The sequence below is a fragment of the Dermacentor silvarum genome, chromosome 1 (genome assembly GCF_013339745.2).
Source record: "Dermacentor silvarum isolate Dsil-2018 chromosome 1, BIME_Dsil_1.4, whole genome shotgun sequence".
In the NCBI taxonomy this organism is placed as follows: domain Eukaryota; kingdom Metazoa; phylum Arthropoda; class Arachnida; order Ixodida; family Ixodidae; genus Dermacentor; species Dermacentor silvarum.
Window position 1 is genome coordinate 400882134 of NC_051154.1, and position 19343 is coordinate 400901476.

The 19343-nt window shown below is 47.5% G+C and overlaps 1 protein-coding gene across 2 annotated transcripts in view; it reads left to right on the top strand.

The window, feature by feature from the left end:
- The first annotated feature begins 4695 nt into the window (after positions 1-4695).
- LOC119437556 (cysteine/serine-rich nuclear protein 3-like) overlaps positions 4696-19343 on the top strand; it is a 134673-nt gene continuing 120025 nt past the window's right edge. For both annotated transcript variants that reach the window (XM_049660708.1, XM_037704563.2), the window contains exon 1: positions 4696-4907. The gene's annotated coding sequence lies outside the window, so the exon portion shown is untranslated. The remainder of the gene's footprint in view (positions 4908-19343) is intronic.

The window sequence follows — 19343 nt, forward strand, 5'->3', positions numbered from 1 at the left end:
CGAAGTGAAAAACATTGCTAATCTGTATTTGACTGTCTTAGTTTCATTACGGTTTTTGTACGCGATATGTATGCAGTGTTGTTTATTTTTTCAATCTAGTATCAGTGTTCTAATGGTATTTATAAAATGTTCTGTACTCGCCATCGATGTGTTTGGCTGATGCGACGTATTCGATGGTAGCTGATGTATTCTGGCTGGATATCTTGATTAATATTACCCGCGGTTGCGTTTTCTGTTTGCATTCTTGTTTTCGATTTATATTGTGTGTAATAAGGTTGATGTACTCACTTGAACCCCTCCCCCCATGTAATGAATAAATTAAAAAAAACTCTCACTATTCCGAATTGTGTGTCGAGCCTACCTTGCGAATTTTTTTTATCTCGTCTTTTCAACATAACCTTCAGGCGCCACACAGTACATATAATTTTCATGTACATATCTCTTTCATGATTGATTGTACTAGACATTATAAGTAAATGTATTTTGTGCATCGTTTGGTTTCTTGTGTGTACTACGCAAGATTGACACAGACAAGTTACGTTACATGTTTCTCTACAGCACTAACTAAACCTTATTTTCACATCGCAGTTATTTTTACACCAGCTTAATCCTGTCAGCACACAGTTTTGTGGGCAAAAAAAAAGCAAAATTGCGCGTAGATATCGTCAAATAATTGCAACGAACGCGAAGAGCACGCGCAACGCAAGGGAAACTAACCGCCGTGCGCGAGTGGCTGGCTATGGTAAAGGAGGCGTGACGTGTAAACCAAATACAACAGCGAAAAAGAAAAAAATCCACACAGGGGTCGCAAACCTTATACCAGCATCGAAGCGCAAAAAAAAATAGTGCGTATTTCAAACATACACACGGCATGTTAAATGTAAATTGAATTAGGCAACTAGGGGCATGTTCCCTGCGCCATACATTTACGTCTTCGACCTTCCACGAGTTAACGGCTATTGGTTATAAGATGTGCAGATGCGATACCGATAAAAAAATCTTCATCAAGGCAAAGCACTTGGAAGTGCGCCGCGAGTAACACTATTTATGAACGCAAGCGTATAGCTGAGTCTCAGCTCGTGTGACTCAATATGGCGGCGCCAGCGGGGTTGTCTCCACCCTGGACGGCGGCGCTGGGCATCGAGGCACCCTAAGGGCCCAGCTGCCCTGGAAAACCACGGGCACACGCCGCGACGATTTTGACCCGTGGTCGAAGAAGTATGTTTTCAAACATCCTCAGGCGGTGGCAATGATCGTCCGGCAGCGTGTTTCTATTTGCGCCCAAGCGCAGCGCTCGACCGCTGGCGCCGCCATGCGCCGCTCGCGCGTACCATGCTTTAGGTACTTTCTTTCGCCGAGGGCCGAGGCGCTAAGCCACCGCTGTATGCGTTTGCCCCTAACCTTGGCTTCCGAGACTTGAGGTTTGTTTACGCGACACTGGCTTCTCGCCGCCGCCGTTGGAACGGAGAACACGCTGGGCTGGTGGTGACTAGGCCCAACTGTGGCTGCTGTTAAGGGATTGATAGTATTCCTAAATAAACGCATCACTGTTTTGATGATCCAATATAATCTCACTATCAGGGAGGGAGCAGTCTACCTGACTGAGCAGTATTTTTTTAATTTGGGGCGTTGCTACGCGTACCCCAACGACCGCCGCTTCGCGTCGGCGCCCGGCACCGCGGCTTCCACCGCGGCACCGGGGCACAACCGACCGCACCGCCAAACAGAGAGGAAAAAAAATAAAAGAAAATGGTGATACCAAGGAAAAATGCCAAGGCGGAATTCGAACCCGCGTACCCCCGATTGCAAAGCGAGCGTCGCAACCACTAAGCCATACAATTTTTTTCTTTCTTTAATGCCTTTATTCAATTCACACATAAATAGGGTGTACAATCATACCAGCAAGGGCCACGCTTCCGAAACATGCATTCACACTAACTATATGATTGCGTTCGAGCGTCGTCGTCTTCGTCGAAAAAAAAGAAAGAAATGGTGATACCACAGAACACCCATAGTGATACGTCATCGAGGCGAGGCCCAGCCCCTGCACGGATTTATTGTGAAAACTGTCGCACCCAGGCACAGATCGTGTTCCTAGTCCCTAGGGGCGTAAAACTAAATACCTACACTGATCTAGGAGCCCTCGGCCCTCGGCGACAGAAAGTACCTAGCACGGCCGCCTGGATCGACGCGCGCGGCAGGCGGCCGTGGTACCTAGAAACATGGAGTTTTTTTTCCTTCCTTGAAGCTAAACATTTCGACAGAATTACCTGTCTGGTTGGGAAAATTGATTAAGACTTAGAGATTGACTCCAACCAAATAAGGAAATTTACTAGCCCGACGTTTCGGCTCCTTCTTCAGGGGTATTCTTCGGAGGTGGCGGTGTGCCGCTAGGTGGAGATAAGTAATTAAAGGGAAACTGAGACTTCCACCCAAATGTAGCAATTTGCTACAATGGAAACCCAACCGGGTTCCTCGAAAGAAAGCCTCGCAGTTGAAGAAAAATTCGTCCTGGTCCGGGACTCGAACCCGGGACCACCCGCCTTTCCGGGGCAGCCGCTCTACCATCTGAGCTAACCAGGCGGCACACCGCCACCTCCGAAGAATACCCCTGAAGAAGGAGCCGAATTGGTTCCGAAACGTCGGGCTAGTAAATTTCCTTATTTGGTTGGAGTCAATCTCTAAGTCTTTTTTCCTCCTCCGTGCCTAGAAACATGGTACACGCGAGCGGCGCATGGCGGCGCCAGCGGTAGAGCGCTGGGCTTGGGCGCAAATGAAACACGCCGTCCGAACTTAAGTATGTTAACACATGATTTATTAATTTATAGCAAGGAAAGGCCATGAGAAGAGAAACTAACAAAATTTTGACTAATAAAAACATCGGGCAGGTGGAAAAGTTGCTGAAAAGCTTGGTGCTGCCCAAGGAGGTTTAAATCACGACCTCCTCTACGTGGTTTAAATAATATGCTGGAGCGGAGGGCGCGTGTACTAGAACTTGCCGTCGCTTGGAGATATCTAGATTATTTTTTGCATTCCTCCTAATTACATAATTAGTCATAATCATGATACTTCTCAAATATCATAATTAGATGAAAAGTGTTCAGTTTTATTCCTTAAAGGCCCCTTTTTAGGGGGCATTACATAAGGGGTGGGGTTTTATTTATATTAACAAACGAGCAGTGAAAATTGTTTTAGTATTCTAGGTGATCACTAATACAGCCTTAGTCAATGATAAAATTGTACTGATAAAAGTGTCAATGATAAAATTGTAGATTGATATGAAAAACTCCCGATACAGCTTTCGTTGCTCAACACGTGCTACATAAAACGTTTTCCCGAGCGTGAAAGAAGCCCGCGAATACACACAAGGTGCCTCGAGCGGCAAGTCGCGCGGCAGTTTTGCGGGCTACTTTCACGCTCGGAAAAACGCTTTTATGTAGCACATGTTGAGCAACAGAAAGCTGTATCGGGAGTTTTTCATGTTGCTCTACAATTTTCTCATTGGCACTTTTCATCTACTTATAATATTTGAGAAGTTGATTAATTAATTAGACTAATTATGTAATTAGGCGGAATGCAGAAAATAACCTCAGTATCTCCAAGCGACGGCAAGCAATATTACATTGGTTCTGTCCAGCTACGTGGCATTTGCATATTTTTAAGTCTTGGTGCATCATATAGTTGGGACACCCTGTATATTGAATCATATAGAAGTGCTGTCTGTCATGGTCACCACCATTATGGCTACGTGCTGACGCGCGCTCCGAGGGACCGCAATAAAGTTTTATCATACCATACCATACCACAATTATAGTTCATCACATTGGCGACTGAAATAAGTTTGTTTACTCAACTCCTATGTGGAATGATTTCTTAAGCATCATATATTAGTATTAACCAATTTGACGAGCAGGATACAGCGCGTCGCAGTAATATGACCTAAGAAGCTCTTCACTGCGGGCCTAGAAATCGGTGCAGCCCACACCATTAGCATAATATTCTTCGCATTAGCTGAAATAATTTTTTTTCACTTCCAACGATTCGGGAAAGCACGTAGAACGTGTGCGACCGAGACCAGCGATAAATATTTGTGCCTGCCGTGACGTGCCCGAAGCGAATGCATCTTTAACACTTAACCACTCATCAGAGGATAGCTGCTAGTCATTTATTGTCTCCTCTACTAACAAGGTACGTTATGCATTAGCTTAACGCTAGTTATGTCAAATATGCAATCGCTAATTGCGAACAAAAACGCCCGCTTCGAAACCCGCGGCACCAACTGCCGTGCCTCCGCGGCCGGGGAGCGATCTTGCTGGCGACTGCAGCGCCGCCGCTGCTCTCACCTTCCCCTTCTAGCCACCGTCACCGTATAAACATGAGGAAGAATAAATAAATAAAAAAAAAAAAACCCTTCCTCCATGTTTAGGAGCGTTCCCTCCGCTCCTTGGTTCTTACAAAAACAAAAGCGAATCTCGAAGGTGATGATTTTGTGCATTGCAGGCGCCGAAAGCGATTGCAGTAGTCGAAAAGCATGGAGGAAGGAAAAACTTTCCTTCCGCATGTGAAAAGCATAAAGAATGATTACCTCTTCCATCACTTATAGATGGCGCCACTATACATAATAAATCCAGGGATGAAACAGTAGTGCCTTTGCTTATCTAGATCTAGACTCTTCGAACGACGAACGCGTTACAGCAGTTGTGTTCCATTTAGGTGTGTGTTTTCTCCTGGCGAGCTTTCGTGATACGGTCGCCATTCATTCCCGTGGAAGCTTAAGCCCGTGAGGTGTTGGTCGTGACCCATTTATGCGTCTACCAGTCTGATCACAAGCTTTTTCAATCTTATGATCCCATACATTGAACCAACAACCAAGGTGCTGGGACGGCCGGAGATGCACTTTTAGATAGGTGAGTGTCACCAACGGTCCCGTTTTTCAGCGGTCGCATGTCGGCCTCCAGGAACTGCTTTTCGTACGACTGAGTCTCGGGTGAGCGTGCGCGGATCGTGTTTGGCCCGTAGTTTATCCACGCCGGTGTCGTGTTCTAAAGGGAGCGGCTCGTGCGACGATCGACCAAGCCGAAGCGCTCCCTTCCCGAACACGGGCGCGACCATAACAGTGGTGGTGAGCTGTCGAACAGCCCAAGGAGGGGGCGAGGGGTGCGGCGGATGTCGCAGCTTTCCGCTGTCTTTTCGCACGCATGGCAGTGGAGTCAAGTGTAGCCGCGGCTATGCAATTCTTGGCTGTTTTCGGGCCGAAAGCGAGATAATCGCGGCGTCTCGATCGTACGCCTCGCGCGTTCGGAAGCAACGAGCTCGAGTTCGTGTACTGCTCGGCGAAGTCCATCACGAGGATTATTCGAACCGTAGTTTCAGCTCGGTGGTGATTTTCCAGTGTGCGCTTGTATTGCTACCCATGGAGTGCCAGCCGATTGCAGCATTTTGGACGTGGGATACTGATATCCCAACCATCGGTTGGTTCCCCCCATAGAACGCCAGCCGACTGCAGTGAATTCGGGACGTTGAGACGCCAGCCAGCGGTTGGTCGCACTGCTCGTACTGTGATGCCGGTGTACCTTGAGCCCCTGCGCATACCTGCCGAGGCAGATGGTGAAATGTCATCGTATGTTGCTGGTTTCGTCGCAGCTAGTGACGGTGTAAGTCGCTGACCAGCCACTTTATCGGGAAAGATGTATCGGCAGCCTGAATCGCAGGTTAGTGGCGTCGGGATGTGACCAGTAACAAACGACTATTTCGGGCGAACCGCTGCAAAGTCTCCCTTGTACTCGAGGTTATCGAAGCTCGTTGCTCGTCCAGCCAGCGCTGCGGCATCGAGTTGCGGTCAGTCTCGAGTTGCGGTCCCACATCCGGCCAGGTACTTGGAATCTGTGACTGTGGAGATCTCCCCGTCAATACGGATTCAGTCGTGCGTTCGGGACCTCCCAATATTGTGCGTAGATGTCAGAATTTCCGAGCCATATAAAGGGTGGTAGATTTGTTTCGGACTACTACTACACGCCATTCAGAAACTAAAAGGTGTTGCTGACAGCCCAATGCTGCCGGCACCATCTTCTGGTGCGCAAGACGCCGTTTTGGTGTGGCTATTGAATGCCCAAATGCTGTTATAAATGACTGTCAGTTATCGCGTGGGGCATGTCAATCTAGCCAAACATGCATACTCGTGAAACAAGTATAGTACTTGCGTCAAAGGGTAAGCTGGGCCATCATTGTGCCACTTTTGAGCATGAGGAGGTGCTGCTGTAGGGCTTAGCAAGATTACATGAAGCGTGCATGGTATTGGTGGATGCTACCGTCTTGGGCTCCAACACGAGCATTTCAATTTTGGGTGGTGTGATGTCAAATTATCACGTTCATGAAATGCTTTAAGCATATGTGCTACTGTTTTCATGCGCACAAGTAAACTGTAATACTGTATGTTGCAGTATTCATTTGCCCACTGTATTAAGAGCCCATGATGGCAGCATTACATCTCCATGACATTATCGTTAACATGCACTGGCTGTAGAACACGCTGGTTGGGCATGTCTCATATTGAACTGGCACCTTCGTGTCATTTTAAATTTGTCTGACATAAAGGATGATATCTGTGTGCCAGAAGCATGAGACATGGCATAACCAAAATTTTAACATGCATGATTTTTATACCTTTTGTGTGTCTCCGTCACAATTTTAGCCTGCTGTGGGGCAATGCACTGTCAGCTTTGATAAGTTGTGCTGCTAAGCGTGTTTTCGAAGGAATTAGGTATGGCATAAGTAATGCAAGTTGAAAACATCTTGGAGTACTTGTGATGACCAATGCCAGAGCATGTAATAGATATGGTTCAAATGATTGGTGCCTTCATTCTACACAGGGTGCAGCAATTTGCTCATTTTATTTACTTACAATACTGCTGCTGTTGATCAAAAGCATAACAGGTGGGTATATTGTGGGTACTTAGTACAATAATATAGTCATGGTGGGAATGCTGTGCCAATCTGCATTGAATTTGTTGCTCCATACTGCTCCAAAAGTGTCTTTTTCACCTAAATTGCGCCACTGTTGCACCCACGATGTAGTTTCGGTGGTGCGAAAATTGGGAAGCTACCACGCAATACAAAAAAAAAAAAGTGGCTCCATTGCATTCATTGGCCGCATTCGTTCGTGGCATTACAGCCAGCAAGACTGGCGCTGTGACAGGTGCCAGTATCAAATTGATTCCTATTTTTATACGCCAACTGTGAGGTGTGCTTGAGGCTGCAATGATTTGGGTGGCCATGCTAGCTTTGCGATGGCACGATCAATGCAGTAGTTTTACGCATCGATCGAGGGTTGATTCGCACGCATCGAGGGCTGATGCGCGATGCTGCTTTGTAGACAAAAAGGTGATCAGTGTCCACCGTACTTACTCAGGTTGCTTGCTTGCAACTTTATTAGTTGCACTGTAGTACTTTTTTTTCAAGAGAACTTGAGGTCATTTAATTTGGCATTATAACCAACGCATGGTGATCAGGTATGTATACTAGACTGCAATTCATGCCCTTTGTCAACTGCTTTTGGTAATACATATGCCTTTTGCAAAGCTCGTGGCAAAAAAGTTGAACGCGAATGAGTAAGTGCTCTAGCCCCATACGCCTTTCCTGTGAGTGCATATCAGTGGCACCAATCTGATATGGTTCATAAAACGAAATCAAGATGTGCAGAATATCAAACCTACGAATAGTCCTTCCTTAGTCGGAAAATAAAATAAAACTAATTTCAGCTGCACTAGTAAATTATGTATAAATACCAAAGAGCCCCTCTTCCTGTGAAAGCAGACTGCGTAAGCCAGAAGAGATGCAAAAATGAAAGACAAGCGGCGACCCTGCCTTGTATTTCCCGCTTCAAGCTAGCGCTGTTATTGCGACATACAATTTATTGAGGACCGTGACCTTCATTTGCTTTTCTAATCTACTTAATACCATGCAATTAATAAATAATAATAATTTTATTTCTGCCTCGAGAAATACAGACAGGGGAGCTGCAGAAAAAGCTGTCATAAACAGCGTGACTGAGCCGCAGCCCCTAAATACAAAGCAGCAGCGGCAGGCAATCTAAAGCAATTCATCGCACACATGACGGCTTCATGTTTAAATAAAAACTCAATTGCAAAAATATAGAAGACCAAACAAAATCTTATCCGCACTTACGTATGCACAGACCAAATTACTTGAACGAATGAAGAAGCATGAATACACATATTTAAGACCATCGTCAAATAACAACATGAATGACAAGAATAATGAAAACAATATAAATAGAACAAACAAAACATCCTATATGAAGCTTAACTATACCTAAAGATTACTCGGTGGTACATTCTTATACATGATTTACATGGAACAAATTTCTTGTTAGATGCAGGTGAACAAGTTGAAGTTTGCAGATTCGTACGCATTGAGAGGGGAAGGATGTATGTTGGAGGTGGTTTTTCTCCGTACTGATGCGTGCTGTTGGCACCAACCAGTTTTCAGGGTGTCTGAAAGGGTACCTCTTATTTTCTTGCAAGTTTGCGGGATGCCGAATAGGATTTATATAATTTTTGTTTCCATTTTAAAAAGAACGCTGAGCCGATACTGATACAAATAAAGAATTAAAAAGTGAGTGGTGGCTGTTCCATAATTTGCATTAAATACATTGTGAAGAACTTTTTTTTTGTAAAATGTAAATTTTCTGTAGACAGGACGGTGTTGCAGTGCCCCATACCAGCTGGCAATAGTTAATGTGAGAATAAAATAATGAGTTGTAAAGGAGCAGTTTAATTGGCTTAGGAAGAATGTATCTAATGCACCCAATTGCACCAGTTATTCTAGCTAATTGCTTGACAACTTGGTCCACATGAGCTGCTTGTGACATACCGTATTCATTCGAATATAAGGCAAAGTTTTTTTTCCAGAATTTTTAGCCTTGAAGTCACCCCTTGCCTTATACGTGAATTTTCCTTTGCACGGCAGCGCACACTGTGGTTTCGTGAAGTGCATTTTGGCTGTGTTAGTTTAGTAATTCAGTATTTTAGGTGATTCCCGCCGAGTCTCGATAATCCGTTGGCTACTTTGTATCACCTTCTAATGGTGTGCATACCCAAGTTTTTGTTTTCTTAGGTCCCCCAAATTGCACCCACGCCTTATAATCGTGACCGCTTTATAATTGAATATACCATAGTTTATGAAAATACTACACCAAGACATTTAAACTGATCAAGAATTTCTGTTTGTTTGGAGTTAAGTATGATACTTTTGTGTGGACAAACCGGTTTATTTTTCGGCCAGTAGATTGCTGCTTTTGTCTTTCTTTCTTGACACGCATATGATTAGATCTTGACCATTTTTCCAGCGGATATTAGTTGTATTGCACGATTGTATGAGTTCGTGAAAGTCACTTCCAGAGGAAAAAATGATTGCATCATCTGCATATATTATGAATCTGGCATTTGGGTTAATGTTTACATTGCCATTAAGGTAAATGTTGAAAGTAGTGGCCCCAATATACTGCCTTGTGGGACACCAGAATAAACCGGTTTTATTTCTGAGTATGCATTACGTATGTCGACTGTTTGTTTCCTTTTAGACAAGTAAGATTTTATTAGCTTTGCAGCAACGTTACTAGAACCAACTCGGTTTCGCAGTTCCGCATATTGGCCAGTGCAAGCATGTGGGTCACGTGGTGGTTGCGTGAACTAACGGCGCTGCGGTCGAGTCCGGCTACCGGTTGGCCGTGTCGGCTGCTGCTGCAGCGGCGTGGCAACTTGGCAGTGCACACACGTTCACTTGTCTGCAGTCGATTTATTACCCTGCTGAAAAGCTATACTGCCTTCGTGATTAGAGTTCATGGTTTTCACTATGAGTGACAGCTTCGCAAGCGCAGTACGAATCCTAAGGGGGACGTGTACACTTGGGTTTGAATCGCTATGCTGTACTGCGCAGCTACTCCAACATCAATTGTGACTGGATGTGCCCGCCACTAAGGCAGTTCATAATCGATTATGCGGGAGGGGATAAAAGTAGGATAGCTAATGAGGGAAGAAGCAAAGAAAACAAAACACTACCAGATAGCATGAAAAAGCTTTAACAATTTTGTTAAAGGGAAACTGAGACATTCACCCAATCGCAGCAGTTGCTACAAAGGAAACCCGGATTTATTATTGTTGAGGAGACAATTATTGTTTATTCGGCCATCTGCAAATGGAGAGCTCCCTTCATCCTATACAGGTTGTCCCAACTATAATGCACCAATATTTAAAAATATGCAAATGCCACGTAGCTGGGCAGAACCAAGGAAATGTTGTTTGCCGTCGCTTGGAGATATTCAGGTTATTTTTTGCATTCCACGTAATTACAGAATTAGTCCTAATTAATCAATCAACTTCTCAAATATTATAATTAGATGAAAAGTGTCACTGAGAAGATTGTAGAGCAACATGCAAAATCCCGATCAGCTTTCTGTTGCTCAATATGTGCTACATAAAAGTTTTACGAGCGTTAAAGAAGCCCAGGGGCGAATACACATAAAATTGCTGTGCGACTGGCCGCTCATGGCACTTTGCGTATATTCGCGGACTTCTTTCACGCTCGGAAAACACTTTTATGTAGCACGTATTGAGCAACAGAAAGCTGGATCGGTAGTTTTTCATGCTGCTCTACAATTTTCTGATTTACACTTTTAATCCAGTAATATTTGAGACGTTAATTAATTAAGGCTAAGTATTTAGGCGGAATGCACAAAATAATCTGAGTATCTCCAAGCGACGACAGACATTACCTTGGTTCTGTCTAGCTACGCAGCATTTGCATATTTTTAAATCTTGGTGCATGATAGTCGGGACACCCTGTATAAGCTATGCATTTCCTTGGAGAAAGTTAGTCGTATTGCGCGCTGGCCCACTCCCAAATTTCATTTGGTCTACCAGTATTATAAGCTTCCCCATGCATTTTTTATGGAGCCCTATGTATCCCTATGGGTATTCCCTCTGATACATTTTTTCAATTGTTCCTTATCTCTTATAAAGCTACCAATCATCTAGATTTATATTATTGTAACGATTAAACATTTAAGTTCCCAAATTACGCATCTTTGTGCAGATACAAGGCATTACACTTTCGCGTGACGGACCTGTGGTACTCGCCAAAGAATGTTTAAGCATTAAAGTAGCGCTTAGCTGTCGACTTGTAGCCGCTTGTTCAACCCGGTGCAAAATACGTCAGCATATCGCATGCTCGACACGAGCCAGGCTTCACACCTCCACAGATCAGCGCAAGCTCCTAACACTCAAACCTCCGAACGAACTTCTGCAGGACGCAACAAATGCGAATCAACAAAACAACCACACGGGACGCAGCCGCAGCGAAGAAGGCGCGCAACCGGAAGCGCTGCCGGTAGCGCAACTCAATCGCAGCGCCATTGGTCAGTGACGGCCTCGGAAACACACCAGGTATGCACAATTTATTGCTAGGCCATCTCAAACCTTGGCAGCGTCTCTAGCCAGCAAAGGGCTTGGGAGCTACAACCACCGCATATCGCACTCCCCCCTCCAGTTTGTCCGCGTGCAAAAATTATGACCGTTGGCGGCATCCGGACTCGGTGTTCTCAAGACGACGTTCTCTGAACGCGATCTTCGCATGCGCATTGTGCACTGCAAGTCGTCACTCGACACCACGCGGGCTTTTCTCAGCACTCAAACAAGATCCACGTGGTTGCCGCTCGGACACATAGGGAAGTGGATCCCCGCTCCGTACACGCCACACGTTTCAACACTGCTAGGCCACGCTAAACCTCGGCGGCGTCTCTAGCTAGCAGGGGACTCGGGAGCCGGAGCCACAACACCGCGTACAGCAGTCCCACTCAAGGTTTGTCTGCGTGGACCTATTATGAGCATCGGCGGAATGCCAACCCAGTGCGCGCAAGGCCGCATTCTCCGAATCCGTTCTCCGCAGCACTGCGCCCCCCTGGCGCACGCCGTGGCTCGCCACCCGACACCATGCGGGCCGCCCGACCCCTCAAAAACAAACGGTTGACGCCCGGACGCGTAGAGGTGTTGACCCCTCCTTATGCACAAAACACATGGGCAACTCGTGGCACTGCGAAAGTACACAAAGCACATGCAGCCCTACACTGCCCATTCTGCATGCTTGAGAGATGAGTGGCCTAGCACTCTGAGATGCCATAAACAATTAATTTTGACCTCATACTGCAATTGTTCAGGTCGTCAATCTTTTTTTCTGCAAGCATCAAGTTTCGGTTTCACTACAGTTGGTGCGTCTAGTTTGATTTCTATGTCAACCAGTCACTTTCCCCTAATGTCCTTGGTATCAGCAGCAATTCTCTCAAGTTCTTGAGTGATCTGCGCAAGATCTAGTTCAGGGTTGGTTTGAATGTCCCCTCCTAGAAATAGTAGTCTTCTTAGATACACGGCCGTCTCGATCATACAGGAAAACTGATGTGAGCATGCCAGCACCACCAAAACATGTTGCTTGTGCACAAACCATAATATTTTCTCACCTGAACAGTGTAGGCGAATGCGTTAATTGCGATCGGCATGCTGGTAGCAGGATGGTCTTTTATAGCTCCGATGTGTGGTGGCCCTGTCTTGATATGTATTGAATGGTCCACATGTGTAGCTGTTTGGAGTTGCACCCGATAATCCTACGAAAGACTGGGGGGGAAGCAGCTATTGGGGAAGCAGCTTCTTGATCAGCTAGGTATATTGTCACAGTTTCTGTTGTTACACACAGACTTGTGTGTTCATAAATGTGGTTTAGTGTAAAATGCACAATGGTATCTACAATCAGAGGGCAAACACAAAGTTCCCTCACCTTTATTCCTGGCTGAGCCAGTAGATCGTGTGAGTACAGTGGTGCCTCGCAGCGTGAACTTAATTGGTTCCGTGGGTTGTATTTTACTGCAAGGCATTCTTCTTATGGGGCATTTTTCCCGACTGTTTCTTATGGACAACCAATTAATTCATTCCTAGGCTTGGTTAATCATCAAACACCTACATCCTCATTACGAACACTGGATGTCTGCCTCTGTCAGTGGAAAGGGAGGACTGTTTTAGACTTCTACAGATAGTCCCCCCCCCCTCCCCCCCTTTGATAGAGGCGGTGCAAGTACTTTCTTCTCATCCAGGGTGGAAGACCTGTTCTGCTTGATTCTCATTTCTGAAGTACCCTGTGAGGCTAGGCGAGGGAATTGGGGTTTATTCCCTGAATTAGGAAACTTGCTGGTCGCAGACGTCTGGTTTGTTCAGAGAAACTGGTTTTGCTCGGCGAGTGCTTTGTGGAATGTTCGCGCTGCAAGAATTTTGCAAAGTTTGAATTGAGGAGCCCTCCCGTAATCTTGCCTTGAAATTCTTCTGGTTTTGTGTGAAAGATATGGCAAAGGTAATGTCCTGTACAGCAGTGAGCGCAGTTATGTGGCCACATTCCGTGGAGTGCCAGCACGGCCACGCATAGAACTAAACCTGCGCAGGCGCAGTCACGCCTGGAGTTGTCTGCTGCATTGTTTCCATGCTGAATCTAGCTTCACGCACGAGTAGAGGAGTAGCTGCAAAGCCAGCCTTGTGTTTGCACGTCACAAGGCCGGTTTGATATTTCACCCTGAGCCAAGTGAACTGCATTGGCTCGAGCAATCTGTTCTCCCAAACCTTTCTTTGGCGCATTTTGTCAACAGAGGGGCATGATTGTTTTTCACGACGGAAGAGTTTGGAGGTGTCTACGCAGTTCCTTAGGCTCTAGTTGGTGAAACCGCTGGTCTTTCAAATGCTGTAGACAAATGCAAAGTGAGATTGCCATATGCTGCTGAAAATGGGGTTCTCTTTAATGCGACTGTGGCCATGGCATGCCCACAATTTGTAGCACGGGCATCACTGCGCATGCTTGCTTCGATGCGGGGCCACATTGGCTGCCCTGGTGTTTCACGGAGCATGTGCCCTTCAAAATGGTCGTTAGCAGGGCTTGTTGGTACGCGAACGTGCTGTTGCAAACAGTGGGACTATAGAATAAAGGGAACACACGACACGTACAACTAAAGTTGCCTGATGAACTGCCTGAGAAAAACATGGTACATTCAAAAACAAACATCCCTGCTGTTTTCGGGGGTCAACGAGCAGACAACTACCGCCATTTGCTGTCAAGGATGGGATTTAGCTGATGCGACGGGGAGAACCACCTCTTTCAACGCGTGGCCTTCATGCGCAGCGCCAAGTGAGCGTCACCTTTCACTAGGACGGGAAGGGGCTGAAGCTTCAACTGTGCGAAGTGAGCTTGAAGTTTCGCTCTGAATACCGTTTTTAGATATCTGGCGGCATCGCATTTCAGTGTAGGGGGTGGGTGCAGGTGAGTGTGCACCTCCCCCTCTGGCCCAGTCCGTAGTAGCGCATGGCATGGTTGTTTGCCGATGGCTTCGTGCGCACTGTAAACGTTGGTTGTCCTGCCCTTGCGTCGGTAGTAGAGGAGCCATTGGCGGTCACATCTACGCAGTGACCGTGGCGTCACGTTCTCGCTCGCGACTAACTCGGCAGGCGCTTCCAGTTGATCAGCATTTCTGGTGGAGTGCCAGAAACGCTTCTGTTCATCTACTTCGATGTGTCCGCTGTAGAGACTTGCGAACTTGCTCGCCATGATGTATAACCGTAGTGATCGCTCGAGAATATCGCCTCTCGTTCCTTGCACGACCATTTGGCCCTACTTTCTGTGTCCTGAGGACATCCCTTGCATGTCCGCGAGGGAAATCATGGGGACATGCTGTGTTCCTTTTACGGACATATGCCAAGGCCTTGGGCACCGTGTTTGCCATAATGTCCATTACGGTCGCAGCACATGCTGTGTGACAGATGCAACAGGCAGAGCACCCACGCATCAAGAACAGATACGTCATGTGTGCATGTGCTGTAGGAGCCGGGGGTCGTGGTCTCGGAGTCTGGCATCAACTGTGGGTCGCTCACTAGCCTACGCCACCGGTGTGTCTCGTAATGGGTAGCTGGCCTACGCTACCAGGGCGTCACACGGAGGCTTAGCGGGCCCACGCCGTCGTCTGAGCAGAGTTGACAAGGGTTGCGTCTTTCGTAATGAGTACGAGGTTAACAGGGGGTTTATTTACATAGGCGATGCAAACTTATTTACATAACAAGGGGACACTTATGCTGGCCGGAATATGAAGCCCAGTACATCGTCGCATGTCAGCGCTTCTACGTCGAGTAGACTACATCATTCTGGGAGAGCACTGAGCTACATCTCAGAGCAGATGGGAGAGAGAGAGAATAAAACATTTATTATTGAAAATTGATAGCCGTTTTGTGGTCGGACCTCCTAGTCCGGAAGACCATTGGCTTTTGCCGCCATCCGGGCTCAGTTGACCAGGGCTTGTTGCTGTTCTGGGTCCGAGCTGGACAGGGCCGCCTCCCACTCGACTGTTGTCGTATTATGATTGGCCGATATTTGCGGATTCTGTTGGCACGCCCAGACCATGTGGTATAACGTGGCCATCTGGGGACAGAATTTGCATTGCGGATTGTATGTTATAGAATGTATCTGTGATAATACATAAGGATTTGGAAAGGACAATGTTTGTAAACGTCTCCATGCTACCTGCGTTGCCTTATCTAATTTGGGATCAGGCGGGGTAAAGTGCGTCTACTCAGCCGGAGGTGTTGTAGGATCTCAGAATATGAAAGAAGGGGCTGAGGATCGTCCTGGTCAGCGAAAAGTTGTGCTGTGGAGGAATTGGTGGAGCCCTGGTGTAGAAGTTCTCGGGCGGAGGCATGAGCAATCTCATTGCCTCGAACTCCCGCGTGCCCTGGTACCCACAGCAGCTGTTTCCACTGACCCTCTTGACGATTGGCCGCAGCCTGTTGCAGTATTGAGGGTGCGAGGTGGCCGACTTGACCTCTTGCGAAATTGCGATACGCCGCCTGGGAATCCGTGAGGACAAAGGTGGCTCTTGGATTACGCATGGCTAAGGCTATACCGGCCTCTTCCATGGCAGTGATGTCTATTCCGGTGGCCGAGATGCAGTCTACCACCTGTCCCCTGTGTACAACGGTTGCCGTGGAGCGGTTGTGCAGGGGTCCGGCGGCATCTACAAAGAAGGCACCTGCGTGATCCGAATACTTGTCGTAGGCTTTGGCTCTGGCAGCTCTCCTGTTTTCGTGGTGGACGGGGTGCATATTACGTGGCAATGGGCGAGTGATGATATCCTGCTGCCATGCTGGTGGTAGTGATCGCTTGCTGGCGACCTGAGTGGTGGATTGATGCCCAGTGCTTCTAGCGTGGTGCGACCTGCTTTGGTGCGTGCGAGCCGAATGACTTGGTTCATGTAATGAGCTTGGAAGAGTTCTGACGCTGTATTATAGATGCCCATTTCAAGGAGCCTCTCATTCATGGCCCATGGTGGTAGAGTGAGGGCTTTCCGATATGTAAGTCGGAGTAGACGGTCCAGTTTGAGTTCGTCCTTTTTTAGAACGCGCAGGTACGGGAAGCTGTAAGTGACATGACTGATCACAAAGGCCTGTACGAGACGCTGTATGTCCGCTTCTTTAATGCCACGGTGTCGATTGGCAATTCTGGATATCATTCGGGAGATATTGGTGCAGGTAGTGCGGAGCTTTTGAATTACTGCGTTGTTGTTGCCCTGATTATTAATGTATGCTCCCAGGACGCGGATAGTGTCCACTTCCTTGACTGGGGATTGATGGAGTTGGATATTCAACGGAATTTGGTTGCCACGCTTCCTAAATACCAGAGTTCTGATTTAGTAGAGGAGCATCGAAGTCCGCAAGCGAGGCCGATGCGCTCTACAGTATCCGCTGCTCGTTGGAGTGCTTCTTCCATCTGTCCCATGCTGCCGGTGTTGGTCCATATAGTGATATCATCTGCGTATAGAGCGTGCTTGATTCCGGTATCTCATTGAGTGCCCTAGGCAGGTCCAGTAGTGCTATATTAACAGCAGTGGTGAGATTACTGCCCCTTGTGGTGTGCCAGAGTCCCCCATTGTGATGGGGGCAGATTTTGCGTCGCCAGCTCGTATGGTCACGTGACGGTTGTGCAGGAAGACGCGCACGTAGTCGTATGTACGCTGTCCGATTCCGATTCTAGCCAAGTTGGTCAGGATGGCTGAGTGCCGGACATTATCAAAGGCTCCCTGAAAGTCATCGCCAGAATGGCGCGCTCCTGTTGCGTGGCTCCGCTGGGGCGATCGATTATGTCGTACTTGAGTTGGAATAGAACGTCCTGTGCCGATAAATGCGCTCTAAAGCCAACATTGTATGTGGGAAGAGGTCGTTAGTTTCCATGTATTCAGTGATCCTGATTTGAAGTGCCTTCTCCATGACCTTCCCTACACAGGAGGTGAGTGAGATGGACGAGGTTGTCAATATTGATGGACTTCCGGGTTTCAGCCTTTCAGACAATTTCAGCCGATTTCCATTCCTGCGGAAGCATACCTTCTTGCCAATACTTATTAATTTGGTCGGCAAAGAGCTTGAGCATGTCGTCACTTAAGTTGGCCATAAGGGTGGTAGTAATTTGGTCTGGACCTGGAGCCGTTCCTCGGCGCATCCTGTCAATTGCCACTCTGATCTCTAGTCGTGAAGTCACGGTCCATTTTGCGGGTTTGCGGTTCCGTTGTATGCGGAAATGTGGTCAGCGCTCATGGAGGTATTGATGTATTTGTCCTCCAGATCTCGAAAGAGTTGAGCTGTGTCCCCTGCATTAGCATGGATTGCCCGCTGAAGATTTCGACGGGCGGCTCCACGTGATTGTTCCGGGTCTATTAGATACCTGAGTAGGTGCCAGGCTGATTTAGTGTGTAATGTGCCCGTAAGTGCGTCACACTTGGGGCGAACCAATTTTCTTTTGCGAGTTTCGTGGCATATTCCTCTGCCTGTGCCGTGACCTCCGCGATGCGCTGTCTGAGCTCGCGGTTGAGCTTTTGGCGCTTTCATCGTCTGGTCAGTTGATGTCTTGCGTCCCAGAGATGGCAGATGCTGATCAACTGCTGGTGTTTCCGGGTTAGTTGAGATTGTCTTGGTCACTTCCTGCTTGAGTTTTATAAGGGTTCGTGCCCATTCGTCGTAGGAATTGGGCGGCTGGTGAAACGGAAAGTTTTCCGTTTGCGAAAGGCTTGCCAGTCAACCAGGTGTGTTGATTTATTGCGGACTTTATGCCGACCATATGTTGGTATGGATGACGTAATGATCGCTGCCCAGCGCTTCCCGGAGTTTAGCCATTTGGTTGCGGAGCATTTAGAGTCATGGTGAGATCCGGGCATGTGTCGCGATACGCTGTTGCCAAGCCGAGTGGGATGGTCCGCGTCAGTGATTAACAAGAGCCCTCTGTCCTTCCTAGATCCCTGGGCCAGGGAAACCTGCGGGCACACCTTCCTCCAACCGGAGCCTTGAATGTCACGAAAGGTTCTTCCTTGAGGGCGAGGGTAACACATAATCACTCCGCGCCTTTATTCCCCGAACACATGTAAATAGCCTTAGGCGCATACGGCTCATTGTCACAGAACGGATGGGACGCTCGTAATCGGGAGGTGTCACGCTTGACCAAATTTGGCGCGTCTTGGCTCCTAGGATGGCCCAGCAATTAGCTGCTTTGCCTGTCGAACAGCTATGGGCTAGCAGCGGCCATGATGAAATGCCCCAGAATGCACTTTCCCAGGAGTTTCTCGGTCCCAGCGTCAAGGTCGGCGATGAAATGGCATCCAGTAACCGCGCATTCGTAACACACCCCACCACACGGCAATGGGAGGCAGCGCTGTCCAGCTCCGACTCGATGGACCAGCTCAACCTGGTCAATCGAGCGAGAAGGGCAGCTAAGGCCGCTGGACTCCTGGACTGAGGGAACCACCCACTGCAGAGCGGAGGAGCTACCTACGCGCGCGTGCTCTTTTTATTAAAGTTTATTCTCTCTCCCAAAACGTCAAGGTGTCGCCGCTGGTCTTTCCCGTGGGACGCATTTTCAACTTCACGAGGTGATTCGTCTCGGGAAACCAGGGAAGGTTGAAGGTCACTGCCCCCGCTGGCCGTTCGTAACATGTGATATGTTGTGTATAACCTGTATGTGGTATAACTGCAGTGATCGCTGGAGAATATCGCCCCTTAAATTTACTCTTAGTACGCCACCGTGGCTTCCCTTAGAACGCTAGGCAATAGCTAAACTACAAAGTGCATCTCGGGCCGCTACGTGTACAAATTTGGTTCGTAAAGTGCACGCAAGCGGAAGTGCAGTATACTCCTAATTCTTCTAGGCCTTCCACCAAGTGCAAGACGTTGATTGAAGTAATTCAAGTTTTCAAAGTAAATTGCGTCATA